A 15,306-nucleotide genomic window follows, 5' to 3' on the forward strand; every position below is an offset into this window, starting at 1 on the left:
CAGCAATTGTGTTAAGTGTACCAAGATTGAAGTCTCCATTTTACTATGGTAGGGCAACTGAGTATTTTTTAGTTTTATTTTTATTAACTTTGAGCATTCTAGTATGTATCTTCCCCCCTGTCCCAGTCCTGGAGCTTGAACTCAGGGCCTGGGCAATGTCACTGAGCTTCTTTTGCTCAAGGCTAGCACTTTATCACTTGAGCCACAGCTCCACTTCCAGCTTTTTCTGTGTAGTTTATTGGAGGTAAGATCCTCATGGACTTTTCTGCCTGGGCTGGCTTCAAACTGCAATCCTCAGATCTCAGTCTCCTGAGTAGCTTTGATTACAGGTATGATTCACCAGAGCCCAGTCTAATATGTGTCTTTTGGTGAACGTATGTACACATTTTATCAGATATATTTCTGAGTGGAATTGCTGGGACATAGGGAATGTTTATGTTCAGTTTTAGCATCTCCCCCACCAGCAGTGTGAGAGAACCTTCCTCACTACTAGGGACAGTGTTACTTTCATGTTGACTACGCCTTGTCTTATAACTCTACTTGTTGAGATTTAAGGGAGTGAAGATGGATAATACTCTTCTAAGCCTTCCTCAAAGCCTTAAGGATTCTATTGCTCAAAGAGCCACTGTGAGGCTTGACCAGCTATCAAATACCCAGCACCATCCTGGTACGAGATATATGTCCCAGATGGGGAGGGCTAAGAATGATACAGAAGCACAAACTTTGTTCTCCATAACTCACACAACATCCTTCTATCAGGCCAGGCTTTTCCCCAGCATGCTAGAGGAGCTGAGGAACAGTATGTGCACATGCGTGCTGGTACTGGGGCTTGAACTCAGGGTTTAATGCTTTTGCTTTGTTTCTGCAGTGCTGGCTTTTGAACCCAGGACTTCACACATGCTAGAAAAGAGCTCTACTACTGAGCTCCAGCTACTGCTTGCTAAGTTTTTTCACCTAAGGCTAGCACTTTACCACTTGAGGCACACATCTACTTCTGTTTTTTCTGCTTAATTGGAGATAAAAGTCTCTGAGGTTTGTCTTCTTGGGATGAAGATCTTCAAATCTCAACCTCCTAACTATCTGGGATTATAGGCTTAGCCACTGGCACCTTGCTGAAATTCTAATTGTAGCAAAAATCCTCAGAAGAGCTAGATATACTTGTAGCTGAATGTACTTACTTGACTTTTCAATCTTTAGGATTGCTTATTTAACTAGTAAATTAAATATACCTCTGCATCTTAACATTTTCCTGTCCCAATGTCTATGCTTATCTACAAACAGTATATGTGACTAAAATTACCTTTTCATCCAAGGAGATAAGCCCAGTTTTGCTGAGACTTGTCTGATCATACCTTTATCTCTACATTAAAACATACTTTGCAGGCCAGGAATGGTGACGCATACTTGTAATCCCAGCTATTCTGGAGGCCCAGTCCAACCTGGGCAAAAAGCAAGCATGAAGCCCTCTGTTCAAACTCCAGTACCGCCAAAGAGGAAAACTCCACATATTTTACAGAGCTTGTAATAACTAGTAACTTTTAGTGACAGAAGCTTCTAGGTAAAACCCAAAACCCAACCCATGTTTTAAAAAATAGAGATACTTTGGATTTGCAGACACATTTACAAAGACAGGATAGAAAGTTTCTCTCTACTCTGTGCCCAGTGTCTACTATATTAATGTTTGTTAGTATAGCATACTTCTTATCCCTAATGAAACAGTATCAATATGTAATTAGTTAAAATCCATATGCCATTTAGATTTCCTTGGTATTTACTTCATATCTCTATTCCAGAATCCCTGTCAGAATATTATCTTTTTTTTTTTTTTTTGGTCGGTCTTGGGGCTTGAACTCTGGGCCTGGGCGCTGTCCCTCAGCTCTTCAGCTCAAGTCGAGCGCTCTACCACTTGAGTTACAGCGCCACTTCCGGTTTTCTGGTGGTTTATTGGAGATAGGCTGGCTTTGAACCTCGATCCTCAGATCTCAGCCTCCTGAGTAGCTAGGATTACAGGCTTGAGCCACCAGCACCCAGCTCCTGTCAGAATATTAAATTGTACCATTTACATTATATATCATATTTAGTCACCAGGTCTCTTCAGTCCCATCTTAGTGACATTTCCTCAGATTTGTCTTTGAGGAATACTGGTTAAGCATTTTGGAGCATCTCCCTTAATTGAGATTTATCTCTTGTCTTTCTCATGATTACACTGAGTTATGGGGTTTGGGTTAGACAACAGCAAAGATGAATAGCCGTTTTCATCCCATTGTGTGAAGGATATATGCTCTTAGCATGACTTATTACTATTGTTATTAACCTTGATTGCTTGGCTGGGCTACTTTGTCTTGTCTTTCACTGTAGTTAAATTATTTGCATACTATGCCTTTCTCCCAATTGTTTGTAATCAGTTGTATTAGTATAGACTCATATATAGTTATTTTATACTTTGGATTTTAGTCTAATGGTCTCTATTATTTTATCAAATGAATTGTCTCAGTTTTGGCCATCAGGTGCTTTTTCAGTTGATTCCTATATTCCTTTGACCTCCTTCTGTTAGTGTGTGTGTGTGTGTATGTGTGTGTGTCTGTGTCTGTGTATGTTAACAATTTCCTGAATTTCTGTTACTACAAGATATTCCAGGATCATGTTGCATATATGCTAAATCAAGCTTAGATCAGCAATTTCTCCAAGGAGCCCCACTCTTTGCCCCGAAGAACAATATTAGAATCAAGCCCTGAACAGGAGGCAAGTCTCTTTACTACTTGGATGTCATTGGATGTCTCTCAGCTGACAGAAACAAGGAAATTTACATGTACATATTAACCTGTATATCTATGGATCTCTAAACCTTTCTGTGTGTAGTCATATGCATTTATGTTAAGTTACTTGTGAATATACACTGATAACTCCATGTAATTCATTACTGCAAGGATGAAAAAGGAGTATTCCCATTGCTTATCTGTGAACTATTCTATGAGAAATCTTTCTCCTGCAACCTACTAGTCTTATACTTATTTAGTTCCAGTATGCATGTAAGGCAGTATCAGAGCTATTAACCTGAAGCCTCTTGGGAAACATCTTTATTAATGAAAGCACACTTTTATGTCTATTTTCTTTTGCCTTCAGTATTACAAAATTACTTTAGCCAATATGTATCACTTCCTTCCATCAAGTTATCTCATACTTGGTGTATGTGTGTCTGTGTCTGTGTCCGTGTCCGTGTCCATGTGTGTGTGTGTGTGTGTGTGTGTTGGAACTCAAGCATGGTAGGCGAGTGATTTACTGCTGAATTATACCCTCATTCCCCATTCATTCTTTTTTTTTTTTTTTTTGGTGCCTGTCCTGGGGCTTGAACTAAGGGCCTGGGCACTGTCTCTGAGCTTTATCACTCAAAGCTAGCACTCTACCACTTGAGCCACAGTTCCACTTCTGGTTTTTGGTGGTTGGCTGGAGATAAAAGTATCAGGAGCTTTCTTACCTGGGATGGCTTTGAACTGTGATCCTCAGATATCAGCCTCTTGAGTAGCTAGGCACCTGGCCTCCATGCCTTATTTAGAACATTTTCTACTACGTTCTGCATCCCAACCTCCTAAATAATTTCCCAAATTTGTATATCTTAAGGCTTGTTACTTGATCCTAAAATCCTATGAGGTTTGATGCCATCCTGAAGAATTCTCTATGCTTAATTTATTTAAGCTTTCCTCCTCAGTCCCTAAGCCCCTGGAAATCACTGCTTTATAATTTGCCTTTCCCAGAATGTCCAGAATGAATAGGAGCCAAAGAGTATGTGACCTTTGGCGACTTTAAAACTAACTTGATTGCTAAGTAGTATTTTATCATTTGGATGTAGTTCATTTTTTAAAATCAATTCACCTATGAGTTTTCAGTTGCTGCCAATTTTATGGCAATTTTGAATATAGCTGTTATAAACATTTATGAGTAGGTGTTAGTGTGGGCATAAATTCTCAAGTTAGTTGGGTAAATGCCTAAAAGTTAAATTTCTGAATCATATGGCAAGTCTTTGTTTAGCTTCTCTGCTCTATTTGGCTAGCACACGCTGCTCTTCAAAGTCAGGTGAGACTACCCCTACCATTGTCAATAGCCAACGTTAGCAGTTGTTTCACTACTTCTCTTATTTAGCAATCAACCCTCTTTCCAGTTGTCAGCACATCTGTGAGTGTCCCTCCTAAAATAGAAAAAATATAATTCTTTATGCTTTCCAAAATCTTTCCACACATATTGTCACAATAATGCTAAAATACCCAATACAGGAGCCAATTAGTGGAGGGAGAGTCCAGGCTCGCACCCTAACCCATCCCCTGACCCTAAGAACCTATCTAAATACTTTTACTCATAAAAGGACATGCTAATAGCACCTATCAAAACCTACCTACACATGTTGAGAAGATTTAGTGAGTGCTTAGAGTCATCTCCTTGTTTAACCAAGATGCTTCACCACTGGAAGGATTAGCCAAGATTAGAAGGTGAATCCTTCAATTCCTATGCTTCCCTCACTGCAGATGAGATTTACCCCATGACCTCATTTTCCTACTATGTAAGTCAATATGTGGGCCTCATCCAAGCAATGGATCTAACCTGTCAATTTCAAAAGGTTCCAGTAAGTTTTTGTGTTTATGCATGGAAGGACAGGATGTGTTTTGAATCAATTAGAATGATTCAGTAACCATGAGCAGAAATGGTGTTTTCTTGACCTGGGAAGGTGGCTCAGTGGTAGAGTGCTTGCCTTGCATGCATGAGGCCCTGGGTTTGATTCCTCAGCACCACATAAGCAGAAAAAGCCAGAAGGGGTGCTGTGGCTCAAGTGGTAGAGCACTAGCCTTGAGCTGAAGAGCTGAGGCCCAGAGTTCAGGCTCCACAATCGACAAAAAAAAAAAGAAGAGAAATAGTGTTTTCTCATCTTTAACGGGAAAAGCACAACACACTTAATTTTAGCAAAGGCTCTTAAATAATCCATGAATTGAATTACATGGACATAAATTAGTACATTAAATTCTATACACATAAAATGGATCTGCCAAAAAACAAGTTTGGGCAGTTCACATCTGGTACATACTGTCTTCAGAGCAAGGTTTAATTATTTTAAGAGGTTTTAGCATTCTGTATCTCAGCCAGAGAATGCTTATCTGCCTTATGCTAGTTTTTGCCTGCAGAGTTTTTGTCTCTGTGACATCATGTATAGCACAGTATTTTAAAATGCATTGCACAACAGTAGAATCTGATCTAAGAAAGTTAGTCACACGCTGGCAGTCCCTGAACATACTGGCAGCTATGGGAGAAGGATGCCTTAAGATGGATGTTATTTCAGGATATATCAGCATGTTTGTTGTTGTTGTTGTTTTCCCATATGGTCCTTTAAATTCCCATAATCATTCAATTGTTTAGCTAGCCAGTGGAAGGGCAAAAATCCTCAAGACTGATAGGCAAAGATGAATATTAGGTTAATAGCATAAGCAAACACAGAATGTCCACAATGTTTATAAGCACACACACACACATGATACACATATACATACACACATATGCATGGATGCTCAAGCATAACTTTGCAGCAACTTGTTTGGGTCAGAATAGATATGTTTGTGAAACATAACTGTAACTATCATTCAGGATCATGAGCGTTTCAAATGACATGCAATAAGGAATAGTAGTCATAAAAATAAATTATCCACTTGGTTAGGGCAACAGTATAGTTGGAAACCACTTGTAGATAAAACTACAATTCTACTCATGTTAGAAATTCAAAAAATATCTTTATAAAGATATAAATAGTCCAACTAATCTAACCATAATTGTCATAATTTTAATTAGGTTAATGTTATGTTAATTATGATCAAATTCCCTTGAGCTGAGAAGAATAAGATCCAATTATAATATGAAAGATAACTCTCGATTGGCTCGGTCAAATGTATGTCAAATGTGTGTACCTTGAATAGGAATCTTTTACTGACCTATAGTTCTATCAGAAAAGAGCAAGAGGTTCGGCATTTATTTGATCCATATTTTTTTGTTTGTTTGTTGTTTTTGGGTCGGGTGGTGGGGCCTGAACCCTGGACTTCGGTGCTGTCCCTCAGCTCTTCAGCTCAAGGCTAGCACTCTACCACTTGAGCCACAGCACCACCTCCGGCTTTTTTTTCTTTTCTGCTTATGTGGTGCTGAGGAATCGAACCCAGGGCCTCATGCATGCAAGGCAAGTACTCTACCACTGAGCCACCTTCCCAGCCCTATTTGCTCCATAGTTTATCCATTCAGCATTTATTGTGAAATATTCAGCACTTACTGTATATCTGGCTTAGGACTGGAATTACAGTAAAGAAAACCCAGTGATAGAGAATGAAAACACAAAGCCTTGGGTATGGTCACACACATCTGCAATCTCAATAGCTGGGAGGCTGAGGTAGAAAAATGTCAAGTTCAAGACCAGCCTGGGCTTCAGTCAGCCTGGACTACATAGGGAAATTCTGTCTCAAGAGTATCTTCCTCTCACATATACACGTGTTCACCATCAAGGAACAGTTGCCTCTTGCTGCCTTCTCCCAGATTGGAAAACAAAACCACCTTTTACCTCTAATGTTGATGCCCCTTGCCAGCAGGAAGTAGCCAAAGAGAATCATTGCCCATTTATAACTATCAAAATCTTGGACTGTTAGGTCTGCCCAGGAGAACAGCCCTCCTGCCTTCTTCCCCACCAGCCTGAAACCAGTAATAACCTGACTGTCAATGTCTGATTGTGAGTCAGCAAAGGATCCCAGGCTCTGTGGTCACTTCCTCATACACTGAAGTAATTTCCTAACTGCCCTGGTTAGGCCTCCCTCAGGCTGTGATTGGTTCTCTAGGCATCACTTCCGCATCCGCTCTGGTCCTGCCTCCTGCCTTTCCCTATATAATGGGCTCAACACCCATCTCCTCCCTTTCTCTTCTTTCCCTATGTCTCTGCATGCTTCCATCTTTTGTAGCCCGCAGTTTGCTCTCCCCCCAAATAAACTTCTACCTGAAAAAAAAAATTCCCGTGCTCGCCTCAGCAGCACATACGCTAAAACTGGAACCATACAGAAAGATTAGCATGGCCCCTGCGCAAGGATGACAGCAAATTCGTGAAGCGGTCCATATTTTTCACTCTGGAAACATTACAGGAAGGAATAGGAGAAACCGTAGGTCTCCTTGGCACAGGCCGAAATTTTCTTAATAGAGACCCAGAAACACAACAAATCAAAGAAAGGTTGGACAAATGGGATTGCATGAAGTTTCAGAGCTTCTGCATGGCAAAGGATGTAACTAGCAAGATCAATAGAAAGCCCATGGATTGGGAGAAGATCTTCACTAGCCATACAACGGACAAGGGTCTCATATCTAAAATATACCTGGAACCCAAAAAAAAATCCCCAACAACAAATCCTCAAAGAAACAACTGTCCAATAAATAAGTGGGCTAAAGACTTAAAGAGAAACTTCTCTGAAGAGGAAAGAAGGATGGCCAATAGACACATGAAGAAATGCTCAACCTCCCTAGCCATAAAAGAAATGCAAATCAAAACAACATTGAGATACCACCTCACCCCAGTTAGAATGTCTATAATCAAGAACTCTAATAACAACAGATGCTGGAGGGGAAGTGGACAGAAGGGAACCTTACTGTATTATTGGTGGGAGTGTAAACTTGTTCAACCACTTTGGAAAGTAGTATGGAGGTTCCTCAAAAGACTCCACATAGAGCTCCCCTATGACCCAGCAATCCCACTTTTGAGCATTTACCCAAATGTTCACAAACAAGACCATACTAAAGTTACCAGCACAACTATGCTTATTGCAGCATTATTTACCATAGCTAAGATATGGAATCAACCGAGATGCCCATCAGTAGATTAATGGATCAAGAAAATGTGGTACATATACACAATGGAATTCTATGCCTCCATCAGAAAGAATGACATTGCCCCATTTGTTAGGAAATGGAAAGATTTGGAAAAAATTATATTAAGTGAAGTAAGCCAGGCCCAAAGAAACATAGGTCCCATGGTTTCCCTTCTTTGCAATAACTAGTAGAAATAACTAGCAGAAAAGGTCAGATAAGTTGTTTTTAGGTGGAAATAAACTCCAAGATAAGTATTTAAGTGTTTTTGCTTTCATTCAATTGTTTCTAACATAAGATGAGTTCTTTGTTGCTTTGTATGTCCCTCCCCCACGGTATAATCCCTGCTTTCACTGTATTTGATGTTGGTATAATTTGTGGAGGGGGAGGGAAAAAACATTGTTTAAATAGGGATACAGGTGGACCCATTGCAACAATGAGATGTAAAAATGGTTATGTCGAAAAACAAACTTTACAACTTGGGGGGGCATAGGGAGGCAGGAGGAGGGGGGGAGATGGGAAGGGGAAACAAAGGAGGAGGCAACAATGCTTGATAAGAAATGTACTCATTATCTTGCCCATGTAATTGTAACCCCTCTGTATGGTATTTTCACAATTAAAAAAAAAAACTTCAAAGGCAAAAAATAAAAAATTCCCTCTCAAAAAATATAAAATAAATAAAAAATTAAAAACCTAGAAGAGGGGAAATCATATTATAGAGGAATCTGACTAATCTGATTATAATCTGATTATAATCATATGATATAACATGATTATAATCACATTATAGAGGACTCTGACTAATTTTTTAAAGTTATAGATTCAGGAAAATCAAAACAATAAAAAAAGACCAGTTTTTACCTGTACATACTCAATATATTTGCATTCAATTTTGAAACTTTTATTTAGCAGTAAACGTTTTCATACTAAACCTTCTAAACATTTCTTATTCCACCTTCCAAAACCTTATTATTTAATGATTAAGTTTCTTACTAAACCTTTCTCATGTTCCGTTCTGCTATCTACCATTGTCTACCGTCTATTACTCCAGTATATTCTCTATAACTGACAAATCAATAGTGTACATTGCAAACATTCATAATTCTTTGCATTAACCATACTTTGTATGAGATAAATAAATGATTCATTTAAAAGTGAGGTATAAGTCTTTAACTTTCACTTAAAAACATCCAAGTAGACCCAGAAATGACCAAAACAGAGATAAATGAGTTCCTTGGAACCTCCTTCTATTTGTTTATTTCTAGATATTCTTTCTTATAGTTTGTTTCTTCCTACTTGGTCAATAAATGTACTTGGTTCCTCTGCAATTACATTTGCAGAATATATTATTTCACTTTAATGAAAAGGTTTTTGAACTGCAGCCAAAATGCCGCAGGACAAGCAGATTTTGTTTTCTTACAATTTCCTTAGTTAAAAAATGTGGATGGCAATATTGAAATGTCACAAATGTGGACTTTTCAGTCAAATATCTGAGTTCCCTTAAAGGAGAACAACCTTTTTGAAATCTAGGAGCTTCCCAATAATGGACAAATTAATTAAATAGACATTTGTAATGACCAAAGATTCCCCACTAGTTGAACTGAGTTCTTTTAGTTTTATTGAGGATTTATGTCATTGTTAAAAATGTAAAGATTATAAAAATTATTTTTTAAAAAGAATGCAAACAATTAATTGGTTCTGCTATGCAAATGATTTTGACGTGCTTCATTGCACACATGGTTTAACCTGAGCCTCTAAGAAATTAGTTCTTATCCCTGGCTTGACAGAACATCTGTTTCTCGCAGATGCTTGAAAGAATGCCCAGTTCCTTTGGATTTAGGGCTCATTTCTGGTCATTTCTATGTTACTGTTGGCATAGAATACAATAACGGATACTTTTTTTTTTTTAACATTTTTGTTTTGTTATTATAAAGGTGATGTACAGAGGGGTTACAGTTACATAAGTCAGGTAAAAAGAACATTTCTTTTTGGACAATGTCACCCCTTTCCTGCCCTCTCCCAGTTTTTCCCTCCGATCCCTACACATAAGTTATATAGTTCATTTTCAACATGGTGTCCAGTGAGTACACTGCTGCATATGTTCACTCTTTGCCCTTCCATTTCTGTGATGGATACTTTTTGTAAGACATAGAAGGTTGAAGGTGGTTATGTGGTGTCCATTTCCAACTCTTAAATCACACAGACACACACACACACACAAATCACACTTGATCCATAGCCCATAGTTGTACAAACAACAAAGTACTGAAAAACAACCACCAAAACAAGTAAAAGAAAATAGGCTCTTCTTTAAGTCTACAGTTAGTAGTGAAAAGTGTATTTCCTGTATAAAGAAAAGGACAACTGGGGATGGCTAAATTTAACCACTTCAGAGAGACAGACTAGCTGGAAAGCGGGGGTACATGTCTGTTTTTTTTCCCCTTTTCTAAATACACAGCTCTGGGATAGAGTGCTCAGTGAGTACTCATAAATATTTGTTAAATGAACTAATGTAGACTAACCAGAACTGTGGTGGAATTCTAAAACAGGACTAAAACTGGCCTGGTGGTTGAAGAAATGAAGAGATTTAGTCAGAGGAGGGGAGGTAACATCAGACACAAGAATCCTCCTTAAAGTATTTGGAAGAAATTTTTATGTAGAAGATAGATCCAGTCTCAGTGCATCTAGGGAAGAAAATAACCAATGTTATAAAGAAGAACTTACAATTAGAGTTTCCCCAAATAGAAGAGCAACCACTATAATAACTTTTGGTAAAACTTGGCCATTGTAATTCTTAACTACTGGCCTCCACATCTTCCCGTCACGGATTGCTCATTCCCTTACCCATGTCTTCAAAAACACATGGTTACATGAGCACATGCTTATGTATAAATTCATCAAGTTGCAGGTATTATATAGGTATAGCTCATAGTAAGCCAGTCATCTCTTCACAAAATTGTTTAAAAATAAGCAACACAAGACAGAAGCAAAAAGACAGGCAATGGTGGCTCATATCTGTAATTCTAGCTACTCAGGAGGCTAAGATCTGAGGATCGAGGTTCAAAGCCAGCCTGGGCAGGAAAGTTCATGAGACTCTTATCTCCAATTAACCACCAGAAAAACAGAAGTGGTGCTGTGACTCAAGTGGTAGAGCACTTGCCTTGAGCTGAAGAGCTCAAGGGCAGTGCGCAGGCCTAGAGTTCAAACCCCATGACCTCCCCCTCCTAAAAAAAAAAAAACACCATAAAAATCACTAAGCAACACCAAGGAAAACCCTCACAGAAATTTGTAGTGATTCTCTTTGGTATACTAGGAATGCAGAGGTTCTGAGGGACCCAGCAAACATATTCTCTTTGTTTACTGAGTTTATCAGCTTATAAAGAACACAGTAGGAACTCAGCCATTACAAAACCAATGGCTTAAACAGAAGTTACACCATCTCTTGGAAAGGAGAGCAGAAGAGATCTCCTCTTCCAACTTTTGGGATTCCTGGGGATATTCTACTTCTTCCCTAGATTCTCATTTCAGTGGTTCCACGATGAGCCCAGGACTCATTATGTTCATGTTTATCCTCTTCATCTTTACTCTTGGATCACTACCATGACTTGACCATTGTCACTCTAGTCCTCAAATATACAAGGTCATCTTTGTATTCATGGACACACAGGAACATAATTGCACAGGATCTTGACACAGCTGGTGTACTGATTGAGCATCAAGAAATAAGATTCTGTTAAGTATTGAGTCAAATGCCCTCCCTCCCACCCCAAAAAAGTATCTCTATATGGAAATCCCAGATGGAATGTTGCCTTCTCTGGAAAAAGAGTCTCTGTAGACCTAATTAAGGATCTTGAGATAAGAATGCCCTGGATTCCTCCAGTGGGATTTGATTGCAGTGACCTGTGAGAGGATAAGGCAATATAAAGCTGGAGACTGAGATAGAAACACTGTAATCATAAGCCAAGAAAATTCAGGGCTATGAGCAGCCACCAGAAGCTGGAGGGGCACAGGAAGGGCCTTCTCCTGAGCCTTCAAGAAGGGTGTGCCACTGCTGACACCTTGATGTCAGACTTCTGGCCTTCAGAATTCTGAGAAAATAAATGTCTGTGGTGTTAAGCCCCTCCACTTTTTGCTGTAGCTGCCAGAAGAAATGATTACATTCATCTTCCACTCTCCACTATAGCAATTCAAATGTAGACAGTGATCTTGTTCCACGTAAATATGACCATCTTACATCCTTGTTTGAGACCATTTGTCATTTCTCTGGAGCTTTCAGTAGCATTTCCTTTCCTTTCCCTGCCACCATGAAAACAGTATTCACTGGGGGCAGGCATTCTCCTCCAAGATGAGGCTCACTTCAGCTTGATCGAGCAAATTAATGCCACCTTTCTTCCTGTTCAGTAATTCTTTTAAGAATGGAATTGATAAATCATGATAGTGATTTATCATTAGTGAACAAAACAAAAACAGGAAAGAAACATTTTTGCTCTTGCGGTATGCTCTTGGTTCATGTTGTACACACCCTGTGCACAGCCTTTGCTGCTGTCTGCTGGATCACCTAAGGGCCCTGCTTCTCCCCCAGCTTCTCCCTGAGATCTGAGTGCCTCACCCAAGCCACTTCACCTCCAGTTCCTACACGCTTGCTTGCACTTCGTTGCCTTGGCAGATCCTGTTCCCTTGGCTTCCCATGCTCTTCCTGCACTCAGCCATCTTCATCTTCATCTTGGAGAGCCAAGCTCATATTCCATTTAACCCAATGTGTGTGTTTGTGTGTGTGTGTGTGTGTGTGTGTGTGTGTGTGTGTGTGTGTGTGTGTGTGTGTGTGCATGTATGGTGATGGTACTGGGGTTTAAACTCAGGGCCTGAACACTGTCTCTTAGTTTTGTCACTCAAGGCTACCTCTCTACCAAACCTTTGGCTCTCTGAGCCAAACCTTTACTTCTGACTTTTTTGCTGGTTCATTGGAGATAAGACTTATAGACTTTCTTGACTGGGTTGGCTTGGAATCGAAATCTCCTTGGCTTGGAATCTGCCTCCTGAATAGCTAGGATTATGGATGTGAATATCTGGCTCAAGCTCCTACTTTTGTGTTGATCATGAGCCTTCTTGCACAATGACCTTCCTTTTTACAAAAAGTCTTATGGAAGAAAATCAGTACCAGAATTATATCAATTCAGAATTCATGCTCTTAAAACTGGTGAGGTTGGAGGGTTTGCTACTTCTCTTGTGGTGAAAATAGCATAAATACCAGTGCTCTTAATGGAATTTCTCGTAATTTTAGGGGAATATTTATGAGAAGTTGTCAGAGCAAACATATTTATTCCTTAGGGGAATTCAGTTTTAAGGCAGTCACACCGGGTCTCACAAAATCAATTTAAGAATGGAGAACACCCTGACCTACTGTAGCCAGTGTCGGCAACACAATTCAAGGGATATTTTCCTTCTCCACAAGGAGAAACAAAAGTAGTTTTGAGGGTGAGTTAACATTTGCTCCTGGTATTTCAGTGCAGCTTTGTCCAGGCTCCTGGCCCTTGTACACTGTCAGCATTTCTATTAGAATGTGGCCCCTTTGCATAGCTTTTCCAGCCCTACTCAGAAGTGTCCTCTTTTCCTCAGGGACAAAGAAGAGCACAGCAGCTCCATGTTCTTTTGGGAGAATGTATGTGGAAGTTTGTAATAAAAATAACCAACAATACCATGTCCACAAGTCCTCTGAATGCACAAAGGAGCCCTGGTGGTAAAAAGCAACACTCCCATCCCTGCCCTAAAGCTGGGATGCTGCCTGAGCTATTTTCAGCCCTGTTTCCAGTTGCTGCTGGCCAGTGGCAGGATTTCACACTCGGCTGCCACTTCTCATTACTGCCCACTGCTCCCATTTTTCGGGAAGGCTTCTCCCGTCAGGCGGACAGGCCCAGGCTCAGGAGGCAGGATGGGAGGTGCTGGTCTTGCTTTGCTCCACACCCTAGCCTGTGTTGGGGTTGGTCTATGAACTTGCATTTTGGCTAGGTGGGGCCTGCAACCTCACCTTCCAGAAAGATAATCATTCCCCCCCTTAGGTTATGAGCAGAGCTCTTACCTCTGCCTTAGGAAGTTACGATCTGAAATTTATCCAGATAAATGAAATCCAGCAGACTTTTCTACCTGGCTGGGTGCCCTAGGAAATGGAGGTGTGTGGATATAGCATCAGGCGGGGGTGGGGGTGGGCTTGGCCAAAGGGGAAGCCCAGCAGGACACTGAATGAGGGGAGTTGATGTCAGGCTGATTTCCTTACATGCTCCCTCTTGAGTCTGACTCAGGCTGGCTTGGTCCTTGACCTAAGTCACTGGCTTTCTCAAGGTATTTCTCTACAGAGAACTCTGGTTCTGGGCTCTGGCAATAATTGAGTTTAGTAATACTCTTTCCCTTTATGTTTTTAGGCCCAGGCATGGTAATTGCTCAGCAGGTTCTAACCCTGGGTCACCAGGTACTTCCCAAGCTTCACTTCATCCTGCTGCCCTGTGCCAACAGCGCCCTTGTAAATGTTCAAGGTACCCCACATTGAATGTGGCACCTGTTTGCTATTAGGGCTCTTACTGATAGGTTCACCTCATCTGTACTGTAGGTATAATTAAAACTCTAACAGGGATCTTTATAGTCTCCCATGGATTACTTGGTTTCAAGAAATAGAGCTCCATTCAGACTTCCATGAAAAAAATGTGTTGGTTGAAAAGATACGGATAATAGCACAAGAACTCCAGAGCAAGATGCCTTTGGAAATGCTACAAGGGAAGAGGAGTAAAAAAGCCTCTAGTTGGAGGGCTTGCAAGGAAGGGAGTTTTAGAGAAGAGAGATTGAACAAATCAGACACCAGACAGGGGCCAGAGAAGCAAAGTCAGAGTTTGCTCCCCAACTGCTCAGCATAGTTGGGGACAGTGAGCCCATCAGCCGAGTTGGAAAGAAAGTTTCCTACAAGAGATCCAAGGGTGCAAGAGACCAGACCAGGAATGGAGCAGGAACATCTTCAACGTCAGTATTGGAGTTTGCGTGTTATTTTCTAGGCAGTCGGGAGCTACTGAAAGATTACAGACAACACAACCATGCCATTTCTATGTGTCCAAACTTCATGAAGCAGTTCTGCCAAAAGCTACAAAAATAAAGGGGAAAAAAGGATATGGAAAGTTCAAACACAAATGAAGTGCAATAAAGACAAGGGGTTATTTCTGAGACCTAGAGAGATTTCTTTTTGTTCTTGTCTGTAGTATCTGTCCCAGTTTCTTTACCAAGCATTTAGTATATTCTTGTTTTCTCTTGCTTCTGTCTTCAGACCTTCCTCCTCCTCTTTAGCTTGTTACATGATTTTGGTTTGGGAAGATATTGACATCATTCTCTACTTCTGACCTGGTAACTGTCCTTAGTAATTAACTAGAAATCATTGGCTCATAAAACAATGAATAAATAAGCTAC

General features: G+C 40.2%; 1 non-coding gene across 1 annotated transcript; it reads left to right on the plus strand.

The window, feature by feature from the left end:
• The first annotated feature begins 7,024 nt into the window (after positions 1 to 7,024).
• Positions 7,025 to 7,129, plus strand: LOC138834758 (U6 spliceosomal RNA). The gene has a single exon (XR_011374252.1). It is a non-coding gene; the product is annotated as a U6 spliceosomal RNA (small nuclear RNA).
• The last annotated feature ends 8,177 nt before the right edge of the window (positions 7,130 to 15,306 follow it).

The sequence above is a fragment of the Dipodomys merriami genome, unplaced genomic scaffold (genome assembly GCF_024711535.1).
Source record: "Dipodomys merriami isolate MVZ:Mamm:240054 unplaced genomic scaffold, mDipMer1.0.p SCAF_1, whole genome shotgun sequence".
Taxonomy (NCBI): Eukaryota; Metazoa; Chordata; class Mammalia; order Rodentia; family Heteromyidae; genus Dipodomys; species Dipodomys merriami.